The 22737-nt window shown below is 41.8% G+C and overlaps 1 protein-coding gene across 1 annotated transcript in view; it reads left to right on the top strand.

Annotated features, from left to right (window-relative positions):
* Pzl (Piezo-like) overlaps positions 1-22737 on the top strand; it is a gene marked incomplete at its 3' end in the record, with an annotated part of 709421 nt that overhangs the window by 520932 nt on the left and 165752 nt on the right. The window lies entirely within an intron of this gene.

Below are 22737 nucleotides of genomic sequence, written 5' to 3'. Positions count from 1 at the left end.
TTACATACTGTTAAACAAATCGACTACACCCGTATACTCTACAAGTAACGGGTAAAATTATTCGGTTAACATTTAACGAAACACAAACTATTGTACGTATAGCTCTCTTATTTTACAAGTTTTAACAAAAAAACAAATATTTTTAAGGCATATGGTATGCATTGCAGTCTCGAAAACAGTAATTTCCGAAGTGCATATTAACATTTATATTAGTCAATGGCCGAGGCAGCTTCATTGGTCCCTTCCAAAAACTGGCCAACTAAAAGATGAATAGTGTTAGGAGACTAGAAAAATATATTAGTGGTAGGTTTAAAGTTATTAGTCCTTCTGCTGCTACATCTTTATAAGGGGAAATTTGAAACCAAAATGTGCATAGCTAATAAGAAACTGAGTCAAAGATGTAACCGTCATTTAATTAAACACACGTATTCTTACATCACAAGCGATAAAAGTAACCACTAGAGTTGCAAACTTTCGACGATTTTACTATTCTATTTCTAGTTCTAAATATATGTCAATATATATTATCGATCCCTTCTCCGTTAGTTAGTCGCAAAACGCAAAAACAAGTGACAGAAAAACGGATATGAAATTATTGAAAGCTAACAAAACCAATATAATAGTCAACTCATCAACTACGATGCGAAAGGGGGTGCCGCACTTGGAGTTGATCGCCTTAGGCACTCGACCACGGCCACCATATTGGAGCATATCCAAATGACGTCAATGAACTTGAAGTCGATAAAACAGTTGAAACCCTACATTACGTCTGAATTTGATTTTGATATAGCAGCGGATGTAGCTGCGTCCCAAAGGAAAATGAGAGTTGCATAAAATTGCTTATTGAATCAACTTGACGCCCTTTATGCATAGTCATCTGGCAATGCACAACAGATTTTAGCTCAAGACTCCTATTCTGAACTAGATGACGTAGATTTTTGAACCCCACGTCCCAAGAAAAAAAGCTCTCCCAATTTAAATTACGAAATTACAAGAACTTTAAACAGCTCAAAACCAACTGTAAACGACGAAACCAATATTGCATCTCTGTTCTTCAGCCACAACAACCCAAACCACGCCTGTACGAGCTCCAGCAACACCAATAGCAACTCCAATCAAATCAGCCACAACAACTCCGATCAAGTCAGAAGCTGCATCAGCAACACCAAGCGCAACACCAATCAAGTCAACAAAAATAGCCCCGTCAGCAGCAATTCTAGCCCAAATCAGCCCTCAGGCAGCGACGAAACCACACCTTCTGAAAAACCACCCAACAAAAGACACCCAGATAATTCTGTTTCGATCCTGGCTTCAGATACAGATCCGTTACGAAATCGCCTACCTTAAAAAATGAACTATTTTATAAGGAAAAATTCCAAGAGGGAAGATTCTACACGGACCTCACTGAACTTTCACACAAAAAGGACGATGTCCTGCAATGCCATCTGTGCCCATTCTCTACTCACACAAAAAATATCTGCCATTTCCTAATGCTGGATGTGGTTAGCAATGACATTGAGGACTGCATACGAGAAATCCATCCAGTAAAAAGCGTCAACCGAGGGGTTAATCATTCATCAAGCTACACGGGCCACTCGGGTCTACCAAGAGACATTGCGCTTTTATACAGCAGCGTTGCCGGTGGATCTATCCAAACTCAGCACACCAGTTCGGCTTTCGGAATTACCATGGACCCCAGAACGAGCTTATTGAGTAACACAACATATTCTAAATGCCTTTGAAAAGTGGAAGTATAGCATTTTTCCTAGACGTGAAATAAACCTTTTATCGATCGTTTGATCGCCGCTGAGGCGAAAATTGATCGTCGAAGTGGCAAAGAGGTGAAAATTCAGCCATTAGATGCAGTCGAGCTGGTGTTCCGCAAGGTAGTGTTTTGGGTCCTGTATTGTGCACTCTTTACCGTTCACCCTTCTGGTCGTCAAATGGTTTCGAACCATTTAGGAAAACCCAAAGCGAGTCAACAAACATTATTAGCATATTCATCAATGGTAATAAGTCCTAGCATTGTATTTTTCCCCGGTTAAACTGCAGGATCCTTAGGCGCAGTACCTGCGATTGACCCTGGAAAAGCGGCTCACGTAGAGGAAGTGCACATCAATAAAATTTCAGAAACTTGCCCCGGAAAGGTAAGAAAGCTGCAGCCAGCCAGAAAGTTAAGCGTTGTCAAAAAAGTGTTGCTCTACAGATCGATGGTTCCTTCAATGGCACATTGCGTCCAAATATGGATAATGGCGTAAGCTCTAACATAATGACAAAGCAAAGCAGATCAAACGCCATTTAAGTCGCTACAACGATCGGCTTTAGGCCCACAGTAACACGACGACCTTTAGACAGGAGTAAGGCAAAGAACGCGAGTGCTTCACCAGAAACTAAAACTATTATCTAATCTTGATTATTAATCGAAATATTATTTTTATCCTTACCTATGTTTCCATGTTCATGGCTACTGTTAGTTCCTACCATTCAATTGGGTGCTTGACGTAAAATAAAAATATATTATCTCAATAAATAATAACGTATATAGTTAATAAGTAGTAAACAAACCTTACTGCCATAATCGTGTCAATGTTTTAAATTTTGTTATAGCTCTAGTGTGGCAAAAAGAACCACTACATGGTTGGCGTGACAGTTTTGGGCGTTAGAGTGGACGTGGCAACATGTGTAAATAAACTTGCGCTGCGTCATTGTCTCCAGTTACCGAGATCTCCACGTTCATACGGTCGGACAGAAGGACGGACAGACGGACAGACTGACAGGGCCAGATCGACACGGCTATTGATCCTGATCAAGAATATATAAACTTTATGCGGTCGGAAACGCGTTGGTAACGCAAGATTGCATATACAAAAAGATTTTTATTTGTGCGCATACATAGCCATGCAACGGAAGCTGCCGCTAATTCTCTTTGCACTCATCTTCCCGCTTGAACCGAACTTCAAATCGCTGTCTCTGCCGTTTTGTTGCTATTGCTGTTACCATGGCTGCATGAAAATTCTGCAAATGTACCCGCTGATCCAAACAGGATGACGATTTTGAGGGGCAAGGCGACTGCAATTTATAATATAGTGGAACGGAAAGCGGATTTCTTTTCAAGTTCTGCGTTAACTTCGTTTGACTATTTCCTTCTTCATGTGAGGTTGGAGCTAATCGAAAAGCTACAAAAAACATTTGGGAAAATTTTAAGTGAGTTTGAAGACGCAATTGAAAGTAAATTAAGTAATAAATTTGGTGATGTTCCTGTCACGCTTAAATACTCAGTTCGGGGACCGATTTTAAAGTGCACCTCGCAAATGCATGATTGGGCCATCAGCAACGTCCACTTCGGTATAGGGCGCCGTCGCTGCCACCTCTTGTGCTTCGCTCAAGGCTATGCTAACTGGCTAACTTTAATTATATGTTTACGACGATAGTAGATAGCCATCCTAACCTCACAAACATATTAAAGTTGCAGCATCTACGATCATGTCCGAGGGACACTGCGCAGGAAACCATTCGCTCACTTGAAATATCTGATGGAAACTATGCTATAGCATTGGATTTGTTACAAAACAGTTTTGCTAGTCGTCGTTCAGTATTCCAGGCAAGCATTACTCAGATTCTGGTGCTAAGGGCAGTGAAGAGTGGTTCTGTTTTAATGCTTCGTGAGCTGTCAGAGAAATTCATCGCTCATATTTGTGCGCTAAATGGAATGGACTCAACGGAACAAATCGCTGGATCTATTATTGTTTTAGTACTTGTCCAAAACTGGATCTGTCGAGTCAGGGGAAGTGGGAGGAGCATTTGGAGGACCTAGTCTTCAAAAAATATGGAGTTCGCATTGGCAAACTATGCGCAAGGCAGTCAGGTGGGAGGTAGCAAAACATCTGATTTGCGGAGGTCCGCCCTTCTTGCTACAAGGCTAAGCCCTCCAACCTGTGCCTAGTGCAATGATTCTAGACACTTATTATATTGTTCCTAGAGCTTCAAAAACCTCTCCCCAGCTAATCGATTCAAAGAAGCAAATATGCTCGCACTTTCCATAAATTGACCCAAGACTGGTCATCAAATAAGACGATGTAACTCCAGCATTGTCTTGCGTGCTGATCTAAGCACCACACTCTTCTTCATCTGGGAAACTTTTTTTTTCATGTTTTGCCTATATATTAAATCTTCCCTTTTACTTAAGAGACTAACAATAAGTTTTCAAATCTTATTCTAAACTAACTAAATATCATTTTATGAAATGATGATTGGATGTGAGGCCAGTTTTTCATTGTATTTTACTTTTTTCTCTGCTATTGTCTCAATGACAAGTTTTATTTGCAAGTCTCTGTGTATATTCTCGTTTCGAAGATACCATGGAGCTCCAGTAATGATTCTCAGAATCCTAGACTGTGCTCGCTGTACTACGTCGAAGTTGCTTCTCGATGCGTTGCCCCATAGCTCGGAGCCATAGGTCCATATGGGTTTTAAAAAGGAGTTATGTGAGAGGACTTTGTACTCCAGTCTTAGGGAAGAGCGAACGTTTATAAGTGTAGATCCCTTGCATTTATTCTAAGGTGCGTCATCTTGTCCTCTATGTGTTTCCGCCAGGTGAGCCGCTTTTCCAGATGAATACCTAAGTATGTTACGTTATCGGCTTTTGGGATGCGCGTGTGGTTCATTACCAAGGGCGGGCAGGTTTGTTTGTTTAGGGTAAATGTTACCTGTTTGCACTTTCCTTCGTTTACTCGTATGCGCCAATTTGCAAGGCAATGTTCTACACAAGTTAGTAGCTTTTACTGGCATATGGATCGACTTAGTATTGCAGTGTCATCAGCGAATGTGGATATCGTTAGCTGGTAGTTTGTTGAGATGTCCGCCGTGTATACGGTGTATAGAATTGGGCCTAAAACACTTCCTTGGGGCACACCGGCTTCTATAGTACAATCGCTTGAAGTGCTTGAACCGCATCAAACCGCGAACACTCTTTTGTATAGGTACGACTTTAGAAGCTTATGAATGTTTTGAGGCAGCAGTTTGATTATTTTAAACATAAGTCCATCCAGCCATACTCTATCGAATGCTTGTTCAACGTCTAAGAATAGAGCTGTGTAGTATTCACGATGTTCAAAGGCAGTGCGAATTTATGTTTTGATGGGGTTAACCTGTTCAATGGCTCCATGTTTTGCCCGAAACCCAAATTGGTGCGATGGGAATGTGTTGTGTGTTTTGAGGTGGGGGCTGATGCGTAGCAGCAGCACTTTTGAAAATAACTTGGATAGACAAGCAAGTAAGCTTATTATCATCATGCAGATGATGGTGGCTGTGTTTTGTCTTTCCCAGGCTTATATAATTGATTTCTTCCACTTTTGAGGTAAGTATCCAATTTTAGCAATTACGTTGAAGAGCACGCAGATTCGCAGAACTGCACACATTAGGAGCTCGATGACCATTTTCGGGGTTATTAAGTCGTACCCAGGCGATTTTCCAGTTTTCAGTTGCTCTTTAATGACTTTCGTTATCTCGCTTGGCCGAAATTCTACAGGATCTTGTGAGGCTAAGTCAGATGCAGTTAAAGGCGGGAGAGTAACTGAATTAGTGGCTGGATTTGGTTGAAATACTTTTTTAAGATAATCAGCGAAGACTCTTTCTCTGTCCGTGTCACTGCGAGACCAGTTTCCGGTAGAGTTACGGAGAGGTAAAAGCAAAGACCCTAGAATAACAAGATGAGTAACGCCATACGATTGGCTCCAGGCTCTCTCGAATTTTTGTTAGAGAGCGAGAGAGCGGAGAGCGCTACAGCGAACAGCTCTTTTCAACGCACAAAGTGATAGCAGACAACTGTATGTGTGCACACGTATGCTCATGCATTGTAAATTTGACAAAATATGCCCTTCACCTTAGAAGTTCTTTGACTTTAAATCTATATTATTTTTGATCAATTGGTACCATGCGAAAAATTCTTGTTTTGCATTGCCTTAACGTTATTATTATTTGAAAATAGATTAGAAATAGCCAAAACGATGTACATATTATCACAAAAATAAATTTCAAAAATGTCTTTATATAAGAATATTTGTCATTAGTCTTGCGGCGTGTGAAAAATTAATTAGGCAATGATTGTTGAGTGCTTGTGTCCGCACTTCGTGCCTCAAGATATGAACAAAGCAAAGACACTAGAATAATTCTAGTATAATATATAATTCTAGTAGAATAATTCTAGTGTCTTTTATATGACTTTTGCAATAAACAGTTATCACATTTAATTATTTAGTATATTTATTAGGTCATTTGACTTAATATGATGTAGCATTAACATTAAAAGTGTTTCAAAAAAAATATTTCGCTTTTAAAAAATTGTCAGATGAGAGACAAATTAGAATTAAACATAACAAATTTTAACAAACAAATTTAAAAAGCTTTAAAATTATAATAGTCACGGCGCGAATTTTTAAAAATTATTTTATTTTATCATATTGCTACGAAATTGGCAAAAACTACCCTAATATGTACAATGTAAATTCGTTTCTTCGATCAGAATTGATTTCGGCCCGAAAATCGTCTTCTAGCACAACACGCACACATATACGCGTTCTCGTCTCTTGTTTTTGCTCACACAAGCAAGCTAATTCTATATTTAGATTTCTTATGCTCTCAACGGGAGCGAGCGGCTAGAGAGAGCAATTTTGGTCGTCACTAAAAAATTGGCTGCATAGTGCCAAACCAATGTATGGCCGTTACGCATCTTGTTATTCTAGTGTCTTTGGTAAAACCGTTTCTGTTGGTGCATGTAGGTTCCTGTGGTCTTTCCACAACGAGTTCTTTGTTCCTGTGGGCGTGAGATTCTCGATGTATCTTAGTTGTGCGTCCGCTTCTTCTTTCTTAAGCGCTTTGGTAAGTCTGCGGGAAGCTGCTTTTAATTTACTCTTTGCGCCAGGTGATCTGTGCTGCTGCCACTCCCTTCGATGTCGTCGTTTTTCAATCACAAGCAGTTCGATATCTCTGCTTGTCTTGTTAGACTTTGTGCTGCATACATGGTTGTCTTGTGGAGTTGACGCTTTTGCTGCTGCGACAAGTATTGATTCTATATCACCAGCAAACTGATCAATGTCTTGCTCGGTTTACAGAGGGCTAGAAAAGCCGGTAGGGGAAAAAACATATTTTTTGTACCTCGCCCAGTTGGTCATATTGCTTGTAAGCCTACACGGTCGCTCGATGTGTTGTAGTTGGTGCAAAAGATGAAAGATTATAGGACAGTTATCAGATGAGAGTTCTGGAAGTGCCGCAGCTGTAATCATTGATTGGGATATCCCTTTTGTGATGGCAAAGTGAATCAAATCTGGAAGCTTCATGGGATCTGCTGGCCAGTATGTAGGCGCTCCCGGGGAACATAGTTAAGTTTGTGTTGCGGTTTTATGATTGCGTTGTACAGCTGTTTTCCTTTAGGGTTCGCTATCCGAGATCCCCAGTACATATGCTTGGCATTCCAATCGCCAGCTGCAACAAACCTTTCACCAAACGAGTCAAAAAGTGTTGTGAATTTTTTCTCAGAGATTGTGGAGGGAGGTGGGCAATAGACAGCAACCAGAGTGAGAGCACCGTTATGGCATTGGAGGCTTATAGAGGTACATATAAGGATCCTCATAAGCTCTTGCATAGTTTCCTGTATGAAGGTCATGAAGTCTTTCATACTTTGCTGCATCGAAAGCATGACCGCTTCAACAAGTTGGCTGCTGTTTCATGTTCTGTGTGTTTATTTGTTTATTTGTGTTTATTTGGTGAGTTTTATGCTGGACGCTGGAGGTGATTGCTGTTGGTGCTTGGATCCCTGATTTTAATACACTTGCAAAGGAAGAAATTGGCATTGTTCGGTGGCTGACAGACGAAGGGATGTTAGTTGTAGTCGGTTCCATTGCTTTGTGAATTGTTGGTGTGATACGAATCCACTCGTTAGGCGACTCTTGAGTTCCTTGTAAACAATGCATCCTCGCCAGTTTGCTGTGCATTTTTTGCGACAGTTCCTGCATAACTTAATTGAACTGTCGTTTTTAATCTTAGGACAGTTTACAGTACTGTGGGCATCGCTGCAAACATTCACGCCTGCCAATAAGAGCATTCAATTAGCAAAGCAATCAAGGTTTCAGGAATTCAATGGCACCCCAAGACGTCACACTTTCTTACAAACATTCACTTTCTGTAGAACATGACATTACTAAACGGCAAGTATTGTCTGACTCTTCACGAATCTTTTTTTCCTTGAAAATTCTAGCGCCTGTTGTTGTCAGGAAGTCTGCCTTCTTTATTTAGACTGGGACTCAAAACTGCCGACAAAGCTGGCGTACAGCCGTTTAAGACATGCTGACGGCACATATTCAGTGGCTCTTATCGCAGCCAAAACACTAGTTGCAAGGTCTACCATGCCTGGAGCTCTGTAGCGCGCTACTACTAGCTCGCCTCCTCCGAGCTGTGAAGAAGGGCTTACGTCACGAGGGTAATACAATTGTCCTGTCGTGGCTGTCACACACCCCATAGAAACTAAAAACTTTCATCGCCAACCGTACGTCGGAGGTCTTAGATGTCACACCACGCAACTTTTTACGTACGAAGGAAAACCCCGCAGACTGCAGATGGATTTTAGGGTGCAGTACGATTTGGTGTGTCCATTTTCTTGGCAGTTGGTGCACTGCACAGGTTGCCTGCGCTTGTGTGGCTCTTCTGCGGTTATCCTTCGGTGCAGTAAATACTGTAGCTTATATATAGGATGTACTTTATTTTTGTTGTTTTTCTGGCTCGATGGCTCCAGTTCGACTTTAAAGAGTGGCTGCGGCTCTTTGTTCCTGTTGAGAATGTTGATCACCGTTTTGGCGTTTAAGTTCTTCTCGTTTAGTACCGCGATAATTTCGGATAAGGTCACTGATGACTCTATTCCTTTAATGAAAACCTGCAATCCTTTGGCACTTTTCAGCTGGTAGGTATAGTAACTCTTCCCAGCTTCGTCCAGGAACCTGGTCACTGATCGGTGGCTAGACTCATCCTGGGTCTGCACTTTCGTTTCTTGTATGTTGCTCTTAGTAAGAGGTATAACATGGAACTTGTTTTCTCCGATAATTGCAGCTAGTTTGTTAACCAGCACACTTGAGGTTTTCTGACGTATATATATTGGTGGCGGCTTTATCTTCTTCTGCTCCTGCTCCTGCACTTCGCAGTCATCCAATAGTGCAAATATTTTTTTTTTTTCGCACGGGTCCCACGGCCACACTTTCCGCCCAACCGACCGAGGGGCGCTGCCGTGTATCGTACGGCTCGATTCGCGAGAAGATAGACGCGATATAAAAAAGAGAACAGGAACGAGGAATTGAATATAATGTAAAATAACTATATTAAATGTTAGTGTTAGTAGGATCTAATTATATAATAAAAAAGTTAAAATCGATTGCTTTAAGAGCGGCAGAGAGTCAAGATTACAGATAATAGTCAGAACTTAATACTCTGTAAGGGTCATGCAACGTATAGTTAGATCTACAATGATTTTAGATAAGAGGTATATAGTTTCTAGTGAATCTACCTGGAACCGAGAAGTTAAGCGGTAATATACGGCTTGCATCCCAATTTAGGCGCCGCAAGGCAAAAATTAAGAAGTTTTTTTGGACCGATTCAATGCGGTCCGAGTGGACTGCGTATTATGGACTCCAAACAGGTGATTCGTACTCGAGAATCGGACGGACTAACGAAATAAATAAGGTTTTAGTCATCAAATTCCTTAGACGACATTTTTACAAAACCAAGCACACCCCTGGCCTTATTGACAATAGTCGAAATATGGTCAGAAAATTTTAGTTTAGGGTCCAGAAGAACACCAAGATCATCAACCCGTGTTATTCTGTCCAATGGGCACCCACTTAGACTGTAAGTCGTGCGTATTGGGTTGACACGACAAAAGGTAATAACTTTACACTTGGAGCCATTTAATATATCTGTCTATCTATTTGAAATCTGTCTAGATGTACAAATGGCACGAAGTGTTCTTGTGCTGGAGGCATAATTTAACATCGCCTGCGTACATAAGTACACGCAAATGTTTTATTATTAAGGGGAGGTCGTTAATGAATAAGGTAAAAAGAAACGGACCAAGATGGCTCCCTTGTGGGACACCGGATGTGACTCGGAGAATACAAGATAAAGAATTTTTAAAGAGGACTTGTTGTGTCCTGCCATTCAGATAGCTTGAAATCCAATTTAGAAGATCAACCTAAAAGATCAAGTTTTCTTATTAAAAGGTAATGATTAACAGAGTCAAATGCTTTACTAAAATCAGTGTAGATGACATCTGTTTGAAGATTATTTTTGAAACCCTGTATTACGAAAGAAGTTAGCTCCAAGAGGTTAGTGGTTGTTGATCTGCGTTTCATAAAACCGTGTTGACACGGTGATATGATTGATCTACAAAGGTGCTGCAAATGAGGAGTGATAACATTTTCAAATAGTTTCGGGATAGCCTACAATTTAGAGATTCCTGTGTAATTGCTTGCATCCGGTTTGCTACCTTTTTTATAAAAAGGAATCACAAAGGACTCCTTCCATATATGAGGGAATTGTGAAGATTCCAGAGATAAGGTAAACAGTTTCAGTAAAGGCTTGCACAAGGCTTCCGCACAGAATCGGAGCACACAGCCAGGGATTCCATCGAGACCTGGCGAATAAACCAGTTTAACATGCTGTAGATCGTTAAGCAGTGAGCTTTCGTTTATAGTGGGGCAAAATATTAGATTCGACTTAGATACCGCATAAGAGGAAGGCTTTTCGGAATGAGGTAAAGTTGAATATGTTGTTTAAAAAAAACTTGGCAAATAGATCGGCTATTGCCTGATCCGATGTTACCGTAGTGTTTTCAAAAAACAGCGAGGAAGGGTAAGAACTTGTTTTTCGCTTAGTGCTAACGAAATTATAAAACTGTTTCGGATCTATATTGCCAGCTATAAAATTGTTTAGCCTCCGAAAATTTGCCTTGCGAAAACAGGGAATTTGCTTTGTTGACTTCTCTGAATTTACTTTTAATACAGTACCTATGTCGATTGCCACCTCGAAAGTAGGATGATATGGATCTTCAGGTTTAGTAAGAGGTGCTACCCTGGACAGAAACACACTTTCAGGACTTGTAACAAAACATAGATCCAACAGTCGACCAAGAGAGTTTGGAATATAATTAACTTGTGACAACGATAAGTCGAGGAAGCCGTCAATAAAATCATGTTGTGCTAAAGGGAGAAGGGTATTCGATTGTTTTTCTGGGGACCACATTGTGCCAGGTATATTAAAATCACCTAGAACTACCAATTCGTCCCTGTCAGACAGTTTATTCAAGATGGACTGGACCGCGGACAGATGATTCTGATATTCAGAAAATGGCGGAATATACGAGCACGTAATATACACTGATCTGTCGGAAAAAGAAAGCTTTACGCATAAGAATTCCGCGTTCCGAGATTCTTCCAAAAGTAACTCCTCCGCAATTAAGACTCCACCTCCCCGTCTGGAGGGACGGTCAAACCTATATATTGTGTTCATACCTAGGAAAACTTCGGAGTTAAGAATCTCCGGCTTTAACCAAGTCTCTGTGGAAACTATTATAAAGGTGAGACTATCTCAATACAATTTGGTTAATTTGCTACGCAAGCCTCTAGCATTTCGAAGGGAGATAGTAAGATTCGTTGTTAGTTTATTTGAAGAAGAGGAAGAAGATGAAGAGGCGGATGGTGCAGTGGGCTGGCCACGTGAGGGAAGTTTAATTCCCACGGGCCCCTTCTTCCTATTTTTGGTCTTAGCTTCGAACTCTTTTACGACCATACTATCCGGCCAAAAATCACCCGAACATATGGTCGAAAAAAGCTCGTTTGGGACAGTTATCTTGAAAGATGATATGTCCCTAGCCTAAGAGAAGTTAAATTTTTCCACTTTTATATTATCGGCTTTTGTTTTGTCTTGTATATAAGACAATACATCAGACGATGTTTGATCAGGGGAAAGCCGAGAAACGAAAATTTGTTTCTTTAGTGGAACCACCGCGAGGGGTTTTGGCCCTGCAGATTGTATTTCTGAAGTGCCAACTTGTGCCGGTAGTCCGGACTCAATGTTCCCTTGTGGTGGTAAACTAATCAAGATAGGTGGAATCACTGGTTGAGAAACCAGTGCAGACAAATCGGAATTTTAGCAATCACAGGGTGGGGTCCCTCGACAGCGTATTGATCGGATTGCTCCGAATCTTTTTTAGCTGCCGATCTTAGCAACATATGCGGATTTGCTGCGATTGACAGCTGATTAGTTGTGGAGTCCTGTTGATCATTTGCCCGTGGTTGCGGGGCCTTAGGCAGCCTACCACCAGCGGTTTTTTTGCGCTTTGGATATTCATCTAATAGCTTAAGGCCATTGTGAATTAAGCGGCGGAAAGAAGATCGTCGGCTCGACGAAAAAATATCTCCAGCTACGCCAAAACTGTTGATTAGTTCTTTTAAACCGCACGAGAGGAGTCTGCACGCTGAGAAATTTAAATTTTGTGTGGGAGAGCGAAAGAGCGGAAGAGCGAGAGAGTGAGAGCAAAAAGTGCAGTTTATGTGCATCCAAAAACAACAGCAAACAGCACTGCGAAACACTGTTGTAGGCTTCGCTTTCGCTTTATTTGAATGTAGCGATCCAGCCCTGTTTGACAAAGTTTTTTGTTTTGTTTTGGTTCTTGTCCGCTTCCGCTTTCAAGAGTCGGTGTGAGTGCTCTTGCTTTCGTTGTATTTTTTTTTTTTTTTATTATATACGGCAGGAAAATTAAATCTTCTAAAGATACCATCTAACGTCCTTGGATGGCATGCACTCCTTATCTATAGTTCGGATTGGCCCTCTCGTCCTTACGGACACGCTTCATCATGGTGACGATGATCACGTGAGCCCCATCCCAAACGATTTTGTCCGCCATCATAGCGGCAACCAAGCCTCTCGGGCTGAGAGGTGACCGAGCGAGCGCCACGAGTTGCGCCCTCTCCTCGACGAACCTGGAGCAGTGCAGTAGGATGTGCTCTGCGGTTTCCACTGCGTCAGTGCAATAAAGGCACTGGGCTGTATCCACGTGGCGGAACCTAAATAGGTACACTCGAAAACAGCCATGGTCCGTGAGGAACTGGGTCATGTGGTAGTCCACCGTTTTGTGCTCGCAATCAGCCCACTCCGTTAGTTCCGGGATGAGTTTGTAAGTCCAACGTCGCCGTTGTGACTCTTGCAACGGTCGGTAACTGCGTGGTGCATTTGCGGGCCCCTTGCCTTTCGGCAGAAGGACCAGCTTCATCTTTTTCCAGCGCTTGGGGAAGACTCCGTCCAGCAGACACTGTTGGAATGTATTCCTGAAGGTCTTGCGGTGGCGGCTGCTTTCCTCTTTGCTGCTTCGACGACATCGCATGTAGCGATGCACGGGAAGTCAGAGGCGGGGGGGTCAACAGCGGGTTGCCATAGCGTGTGTTGGCTTGAAAATAGTTCCGATACGATGTTAGCCAGGGCGGCTGGGTCCTAAGGAGATCCTGCACCAGCGGAATTGAGTTTTTTTCTTACGACTTTGTAGGCGAGACCCCAGGGGTCGTCGTGTCTACTCTATCAATCAGGTCCTTAAATGCATTCGCCTTTGCTGCTGATATGCCGTTCTTAAGCTCAGTTCGCTTCGCTTTATATAACTCAATGCACTGGGCGTGGCGCGGTTGCACCAGCGGAATTGAGTTTTTTCCTTACGACTTTGATGGCGAGACCCCAGGGGTCGTCGTCTACGCTATCAATCAGGTCCTTAAATGCATTCGCAACGAGTCACTCAACCAGTAGACAGGGGGCTTTCGTTTCGTGTTCATTTTTCTCGGCATCACCGCATCACACATTGCTCTGAGCCTATCCATGAGCGCTGTCACCATGGTCTCCGCGTGCCTAATTATGGACTCCATGCCCTCGATCTGGTATGCCAGCATGTCTTCATCCAGTTTCCTAATGTCCCATACCGGTCCTAGCGCACATCTTCGCTGTTTGGGTGACGGCCACATTGTTCGGTCACCGAACGTGATTAGGTTATGGTCGCTCAGCGTTATTTCCTCATGGACCATCCAGTTCGAGCTAGCCACAAGAACTCTGCTAACAAAGGTGACATCAATGAAAGATGTACCTCTGTCATAATTGATCGTCGGTTTGAGCCCGTCGTTTAGCAATACAAGATCTAGCAGCTTCATGGCATCGATCACTGCTCGTCCTCTTGTGTTAGAGATTCGACTGCCCCATTCTGTAGCCCAGGCATTGAGGTCACCTCCGATGACTGTTGGTCTGCGCCCACTTGCATGGTTAACCAGCTTTTCGAGCATGTCCTCGAATTGTTCTGGACTTTCGCTAGGTGGAGCATAGCAGCTGTAGAAGTGGATTCCTCTAATTTTGGCGTATGCTATGCCGCGCATTGGTACGGTTTCCCACTCCTCTACCAATAGACTGGATGTACATTTAATGGCCGCCTTGCCTGTCTCATCGAGTAGCACTCCTGAGTAGCCCACACCAGGTAGGTATGGTTCACTCAAAAGCACTACGTCCGCATGGCGCTCCTTCGCTGTTTGAGTCAGGAGGTTCTGTGCTGCTGCGCAATGGTTAACGTTGAGCTGGATGATGTTAATTTCTTCTGGCATCATTTTGACGGCTATTAGCTCCTTTGGTGTTAGCTTTGTAGGTGGGGCATGCAAAACCATCTGTCGCGTGGTTCTTGTCCACGTCACTGCTGCAGATCAGGCATCTTGGTGGGGCTACGCAGTCTTTTGCCTTATGCCCATGCTCGCCGCACCGTAGGCAGCAGTCAGAGCGATCGACTGACTTGCAGTTGGGAGCTCGGTGGCCGAATTCGAGGCATCTGAAGCATCTTATTGGGCGGACGTCTTGGGCTATGCGGCAACGCGACCATCCCACGGTTACAACGCCCCGGTTGATGACCGCAATGGCATCGTTCGCGCACATTAGCACAGAGGCTATCTGGATCCCGTCACGCATCCTGCGGAGGCCTCTTACATCCTCTGGTTCCAGGCGGATGCCCTGAAATTGGGAGACCAGGGAATTATGAAGGTCCTGAGCCGTCGTAGCCTCGTCTAGTCCGCTGCAGATTAGCGCAGTCCTTTTGCGCGCCCGTGCGTACCGAAGCAATCTCTTTGAGCGTCGCTTCTAGCTCATTCTTAAAGTTGGGGATGACCTCCGAGGCTTTACCTTCTAATTCAAATAGTAGTTCTCCCTGTTGCGTCCTCCTTATATTACGCACGTGCTTGTCGAATTCGCTCAGACTCGGTTCTGCTTTCATCTTCCGAAGCATATCCGCGTACGTAACCTCACCCGTTTTTTTCAGGATTAGCGCCTCAGGTTTTTTGCGCAGGCGCTTGGGCTTCACCTTAGCCCATTCTTCGTCCTTGTTAGCGTCCTTGGCGACAGACGCATGCCTCAGTCTGTGGGGCAGTACGCCTTGGCGGGGGCTTCTTGTTGATACCCTCCTGTAGCTCAATTGCTCGGTTATTGAGCGCTGATAGGTCCAATAGCAAGCCCCTATCCTCGCTGGTTACGTGGCGCCTAGTCTCGAACGAGGATAGAATGGCGGTGATCTTGGCTTTCATCATGTCCAGGATGCCCTGCAGGTCCTCATTCTGGAGCGTCGTGGTCAGTTCTGGCGAGCGATGCGACGATCCTGATGGGGACTTCGCTCCCGCCCTTTGACCCGGCACGCTGATGAAATCCATTGTCTTCTGGCTTGTGGCTGTCGTGGAGGCTGTAGTGGCCAGAGTCTCCACATCCACAGCTGCACTGCAGTCGCTAGTTTTCGGCGGCGGGGGGCCTGCTTGCTCACCTCCCGTTCCCTGGATTGGGTTTCCGACTCCTCTTATAGGGGACCTCGATAGCCTACCACTCCTCTGCCACTCACTCCACTGCCCCCCCCCCCCCTGTTCTGTCCATCAGATATAATAGGGGGACTATGGGTTGTTGGTCCCCAGCGCTCCGAGGGAAACAGAACTAGGTGCAGTTCTTGGATTAGATTTCAAATTTCAAATTTTAGTTCAAATTAATTAATTCAAATTTGAATTTGATGACGATCGCACCGCTGATCTGGCAACGGCAGACTTACCAGCTCGTCGACTGCGAAAGGTTGGCAGTGCTATCAGCTGTATTGTCTGATGCAGCTGATCTGATTAATTACCAGTTTACTGGATACCTCGTGAATTCCGAAACGACACCGTGACGCTCAAAAACGCGGCACAATCCCCAGGTTTTTGCAGGTTTTTGTAGCAGTTTACGGCTGACCGGACTCGTATATGACGGAATTCGCGCGGCGCAGCAAAAAGTCGTGCGTAATACGCGGGAACTCGAACGCTTTCTTTGTTGTTGGTACAGCGGAATTGTACACCGCTGTCGGTATTGAGCATAGAGTTGATGTAGATGCTGTTGCAGTTGTTGTTGTAGTTGTTGTTGCTAAAGGTGCAGTTGCAGTAGATGTCGTGATTGCTGTACTGGTAGGTAAAAAACTTGATACCGTTTGGAATGGGGAGAGCTTGAAAGAGACGCTCTCAGTGCGTTCGGGTTCATTTCGTGCAGTCATAAGCATTGGTGAGCAAGGCCGTGATCGCCTGCATTCTGCAGGTGCTAGGTCATTGACCGCGTGGATGATTTGGCACTCGCGGGCGTCTGACACGACGGTGAAGTATGCATTGTTCCGCTGCGAAGAGAGTCGGCGCTCGTCTTGGACTTTTGGCCGCTGAGCGCGCAATTCGCGGTGGCTCATTTTTAAACGATCGATAAGTTCGTTGTCTATTTGTTTTTTTTTTTTAGTTTTACTTTATAAAACACGTCTGTTCTGAATTAATGTTAATTGTCGAGAAATTTAACTTATTATTTTTTGTAGTTAGTATTTTCTGTCTTATCAGCTGTTCGGAAGGTATATGTAAGCGTTCGAACGCTGGTCTTTCCCTCTCTTGGAAAATATCAATGCGGCTAACAACATGTCGCTGAATAAATTTCATTTAAAATAATCCCGGGTATTATAACCATCCCCTAAAAGTAACGTTACAAGTTACTTCGTGTTATACATTCACTCGTTTTTATTTCCGACGCTTAAGCACTCAAGCGAATGACGAATCAACACGAGGATATTGCTGCACCAGCAAAACGGCTTCTTCCAGCGCCTATCTGAAAACTGGTCAGCTTCGTTGACCATACCTCCGCGTCCTTTCGCGTCTATCCGAAAACCCATGGCCAAGAATGCACATCAAACCCTTTGATGGAGACTACAAGGAATGGCCTCCTTGGAGGAATCACTACGAAAGGCAATGGAGAGACCAGCCGTGATTGCTGAGTAATTCATTTAATATTGACGAAAATAGACACCGAATCCAGAAGGAAGTGGATAGGAGATACCAGATATTCGGTATCGCCGGCCGTTAACGATCTGCTCAATTTTCTCGACGTTCCTGGCAAGATCTTCTATATTGGGTCGGACAGCCACTCAAGTCGAAGCGCACACTTGTCGCAGTTAATCCTGGCAATTGCGGTAACATCCACTGTTCAAAGGTCCTCGATTTCAGAACTTAAACATCGATCAAGGACGCGACCTAGTAAGTGGAAGGTCATTTTGTATCAACTGGCCATCGATTTGCACAATGTCAATCGAAGCATTCGTGCACGCATCGCAGTGTCCGACATCACACTCTCCTACATCCTGAAAATACGGATGGACAATGATTAATCATAAAGAAAAGAGCAGGACAGCTCTCAATCCTTGAGGAGTACCACAAGTTACGTTTCTCAGACTTCAAGCAGTAGCTTGACGGCGGAGTAACTTATTGGGAACGGAACACGTATGGTCGATTCTCCCAGGTGAGAAGGTATATGACAGCCATGGAAACGTTGCAGTCGTTTATCAGCCGCCAGATTGTTTATGAGCACTATTGACATAACCGCCTTCCTTTAACGCTTTTGTGAGATCGATGAAAACCCAGATCACATTCGAATGGAATCATCGCATTAGGAAGTGGAGCACACTTTCTGGCCCCACATTCTCGAGACCCCGACGAAAAATACATTGTCGAATTGTCATTCAAACAGGGTTTGAAAATACCCTCCAATGGTCTATTTTGCGCCTCAATGCTACATCTACAAAATGCAAATTTTATGAAGGAATATATTATTTAGCCCCAGCTAGGAGCATGTATTTTGCATGCCTCACCACCCAGCTCTGGGAAAGACGGATCCTTTGAAGACGCCATCGGCCAACTTCAACTATCAACAAAATGTATGGAGCGATGCCCCTACAGATCCTCTTCAATACTACCATATTTCCACAGTCAGTTATTGTACAGTGCACACTTTCTTGCAGTCAGAGTATTGGAGCAGCTGGCACGAGACCACTATGAAAAATTTCCGATTGCCTCCAAAACTCTGCTGAAGGACTTCTACGTTGACAACGTTCTGGAGCTAATACGGAAGATAAATTGATTTATCGACCATATCAACGCTATAATCTCATTCAGCTGATGTCCGAGGCAGAACTCGAGATTGGATGTCCAGCAGCAACAAAATCAAAATCGGTCACGCCTGACAAGAAGAAAATTCAATTAGCAAAGCAATCAAGGTTTCAGGAATTCAATGGCACCCCCAAGACGTCACACTTTCTATCAAACCTTCTCTTTCTGCACAGCCGGACATTACCAAACGGCAAGTATTGTCTGACTCTTCACGAATCGTTGATCCCTTAAAAATTCTGCCACCTGTTGTTGTCAGGAAGACTGCCTCTTTTATTTAGACTGGGACTCAAAACTCGCAGTCGTCAAAAGCCTGTAATATATGTAGCACCTGTCTGTGGACCTGTTCTATGATGCCGTGTCCCTCTCGAAATCAAATTGATGATCCGTCAAGATATTACCTCGTCGTATGTTGTCGTTGTTTCGATTGGCAATAAGTCTCTCCGATAATTTAGAAAGGGAGGGGAAGAGTCTTATAGGCCGATATGACTCAGAACCCCCTTCTCGTTTCATAGGCTTGTGGATCATCAAAATAACAGCTAGTTACCAATGTCTTGGGAACACTTGGACCCTTAAAAAAGCATTGAAGATTAGTGCTATATAGATTATCGCTTTTATACGTAAAACCTTAAGCGTGGCATGGCAAATTCCTGGAGCTTTATGTTTCGGCAGTAATTTGATTATTTCAGATATTTCTTCTATCCCTATGACTTAATCGACCAAGACTTCTGCAATGGCATTTGTAGGTACTGGTGAGTCTCTCTTATTTTCTCTGTCGTGGCAAAGTCATAAAGAGTGAAGTGATCCTATAGGTGGTATCCGAATGCGTTAACTTCTTCCAATTCAGTTTTTGCAATGTCCCAACCTGGACAACGTACGGGTATCTTTCGAGGTGGTTGTCCTTTAAGCGCTTTTGTGCATTACTTCTGAGTTCCCTTAAGATGATTTTGAGTTGCTTTGCTGCACGGTTCCACAAGATTCTGTCCCATGGATCGTGAGTTCGAATTGCTCTCTTTCGAAGACGTCTTTTACTTCTGATTAGTTTTCTGGCCTCTCTTGTTAGTACAATACCATAACGTCTGGGGCATGTCTCAGGCTCAGACGGCGTAGAAGCAGAAGCAGGTCTTTGTATACTTCGCGTTAGAATATCTACTGCGTACTCGATGTCTTCCTTAGAGTTTAAAACGTATTTAATTAAAAAGAGTTTTCCAGATGTTGTCTAAAAACAAAAAGATCAGTTCGGCTGTTTATTAACCGAGAGTAGAGTAGAGTACCAACAAGGGCTACATGATCGGAGTCTAGATCACAGTTTTCGCAAATACTTGTTCTGTCTAAGTTTATCACATGGTACACCACAAAATCAATGCAGGTAACTGGGCACAAGTGGGTATCTAGTTGGTCAACCTGTTGCAAGGATATAAGCACGTCTGGCTGAAATGGCTTCTGCTAGTTCTCGATCGTTGGGTGTCGTATCACCCATAGCCAATGTCGGGCGTTCCGGTCTGTACCAACTAAGTACCTTTAACCAGATAAGAATCTTCAGAGGGTTCATTGCGATGGTAAAGCGTTAGTTGGAGTTGGAGTGTCGATGTATCCCCAGGCCGTTGCTTCAGCATATTAGCCATTTCATAACCCCTTTTTTTACATCCGTTCGAGACGTTGACTATAACTTTTTGGTTTTTGCTGGTTTGTTGCACTTTTATCTAACCTGGCCTGCTTAGGTTGTTGCTTCTTTATAGTGCCCATTGATCGTCGAAGATAGTCCTGGTACCACTGGCAACCTTTGTAACTTGCCGGTTGTTTTCCTCCACAGTATATACTGATAAGCTGTTGATCATTGAGAAGCACGCATAACTTGATTAAGTGATTTTCACCACAGCGGGAAATTTCTTTGGGAAATATTCTCACTTATTCCCCTTCATTAATTTTAACTATTAGCTTAACTAAGCTAGTGACCTCCGTAATGAGCTCAAATGGATCATTAAGTTTGGTATGGCTGAGTACTATTTACGTTGATTTTGATTGTTTATAAGAATTCTGCTTATCAGTATACTGTTGTGGGCTGTTTTATGTCTCATTTGGTACACAGTCATCATTGGGAATATTCGGAGCGACCGATGCACACAAGGTGGCAGCTGCGCCATTACAAACTTATGGAACTTCTATACCGTCACTGACTTCGTCTAATTCCATGTCTAGCATGGCAAACCTATTGCTTGAGTTTGCCTTCCTAATTGTGACTTAATAAGGCTTCATCTTCGCGTCTCTGACAGCTCTTTTATAGCTGAGGTTGGGTGATAAATTTGTCTTCCATTCTTTCGTCAGAAGTTTTTGCGCATCAAGCAATCTAGTAGCAGCTCTTTCGCTAGAGCTCGGCCTGCTAATTGCTGCAGTTTTTGTAGATATAGTATGGCAAGTAGCACTTGTAAATGTTATCGTCGTAGTTATTGTACTAAGGTTAACATATTCAGTGCATGAAAAGTGTTGATTATTCAATAACTCTATCCTGATCTTCAGTAGAGATTTACCAGCTACTTGCCGCATTTCATCATAATAAATCGGCTTATTACTAAGCTGAGAGTTAGAAGATTTGTTGTTCGTATCCAATTTACAGCTATTAGTCCCGTCTATTTTCTAATAAGCGCGTTGCTTATTAACACTCTTGTATGGCTACGCACGCAGTGAGGGGTAAAGCTTTGCCCTAACGGTCAAGCAATGCAGTCTTGTCTAAAAATAAAGTTATATTTTGGAGTTGTAGTGTAACTGACGACAGTGCGCGAGACAGCTTCCGAAAAACAAGTGGTGCTAGTTTTAGCGTCCGATCCAAATTCCACAGAATTTCGTTTATCCGTGAAACAACCTATATTATTTAGAGCAGATTAGCAACTATTAATAACAATAATAATAAAAATAATAATAAAAGCAATAATAATTATAATATTAAAAATAATAATAATAATAATAATAGCAATAATAACAACAATAATAATAATAACTATAAAAATATTAATAATTAAATAATAATAATAACAATAAAAATATTAATAATTAAATAATAATAATAACAATAAAAATAATAATAATAATAATAATAATAATAATAATAAAAATAAAAATAATAATAACAATCATAATAATAATAATAAAAATAAAAATAATAATAACAATCATAATAATAATAATAATAATATTAAAAATAAAAATAATAATGGCAACACTAACAACAATAATAATAATAACAATAATAATAATAATAATAATAATATTAATAATAATAATAATAATAATAATAATAATAATAATTATAACAATAATAATAATATTAATAATAATAAAAATAATAATAATTATTATAATAATAATAATTAAAACAATAATAATAATATTAATAATAATAGAAATAATAATAATAATAATAATAATAATAATAATAATAATAATAATAATAATAATAATAATAATAATAATAATAATAATAATAATAATAATAATAATAATAATAATAATAATAATAATAATAATAATAATAATAATAATCATAATAATAATAATACTTACAATAACAATAATATTAATAATAATAATAAGTGATGAGGGGAGAATTTCGCCGATCCATAGTATAATAGTATATATAACATAATTATATAATATTATAAATGTATATATAAATCCGTAATAATAATATAAAAAAGTATAATAGATCAAATATTGTTTTATTGATCGCGACTCAGTGCGATGCACTTTTTTGTCTTTGACAAAAGTTCTTTCTGTCTCTCAGTTCTTTCAACATATGATACGTTTACACTATGTTATTATTTCGTTCGTTTTACATACGCTTTAAAATGGTTTTATTGTACTTAATTTCAACACCTCTCCTCAATGGTACCATTTTTTTAATACAATAACTTACATAACATTCATAAGCTTAATTAACTTCTCATGTTTCTGTTTTGAAAAATTCTTTTTCAACATATCGGCTATCATATCGTTAATTAGTACATATTTTAATTCAACATCGCCTCAGATGTAGCTCCTCTTTTACAGCTGATGAGAGCGTCATATTGCTGCTTAAGGCAACACTAATTTGTTTTTCCTAGAGATAGGGCGTCCCGACAAGAAGAAAACAAATTCTGTGTACGAATGTCGGTGGCTGACATCACCTGCCCAGTCGACATCAACGTAGCCCACCAATGGCAAACCTTCAGCCCGATAG

Source organism: Drosophila melanogaster, chromosome 3R (genome assembly GCF_000001215.4).
Source record: "Drosophila melanogaster chromosome 3R".
Classification (NCBI taxonomy): domain Eukaryota; kingdom Metazoa; phylum Arthropoda; class Insecta; order Diptera; family Drosophilidae; genus Drosophila; species Drosophila melanogaster.
Note: the sequence above shows the minus strand (reverse complement) of the source record. Positions and strands in the feature narration are given on the sequence as shown.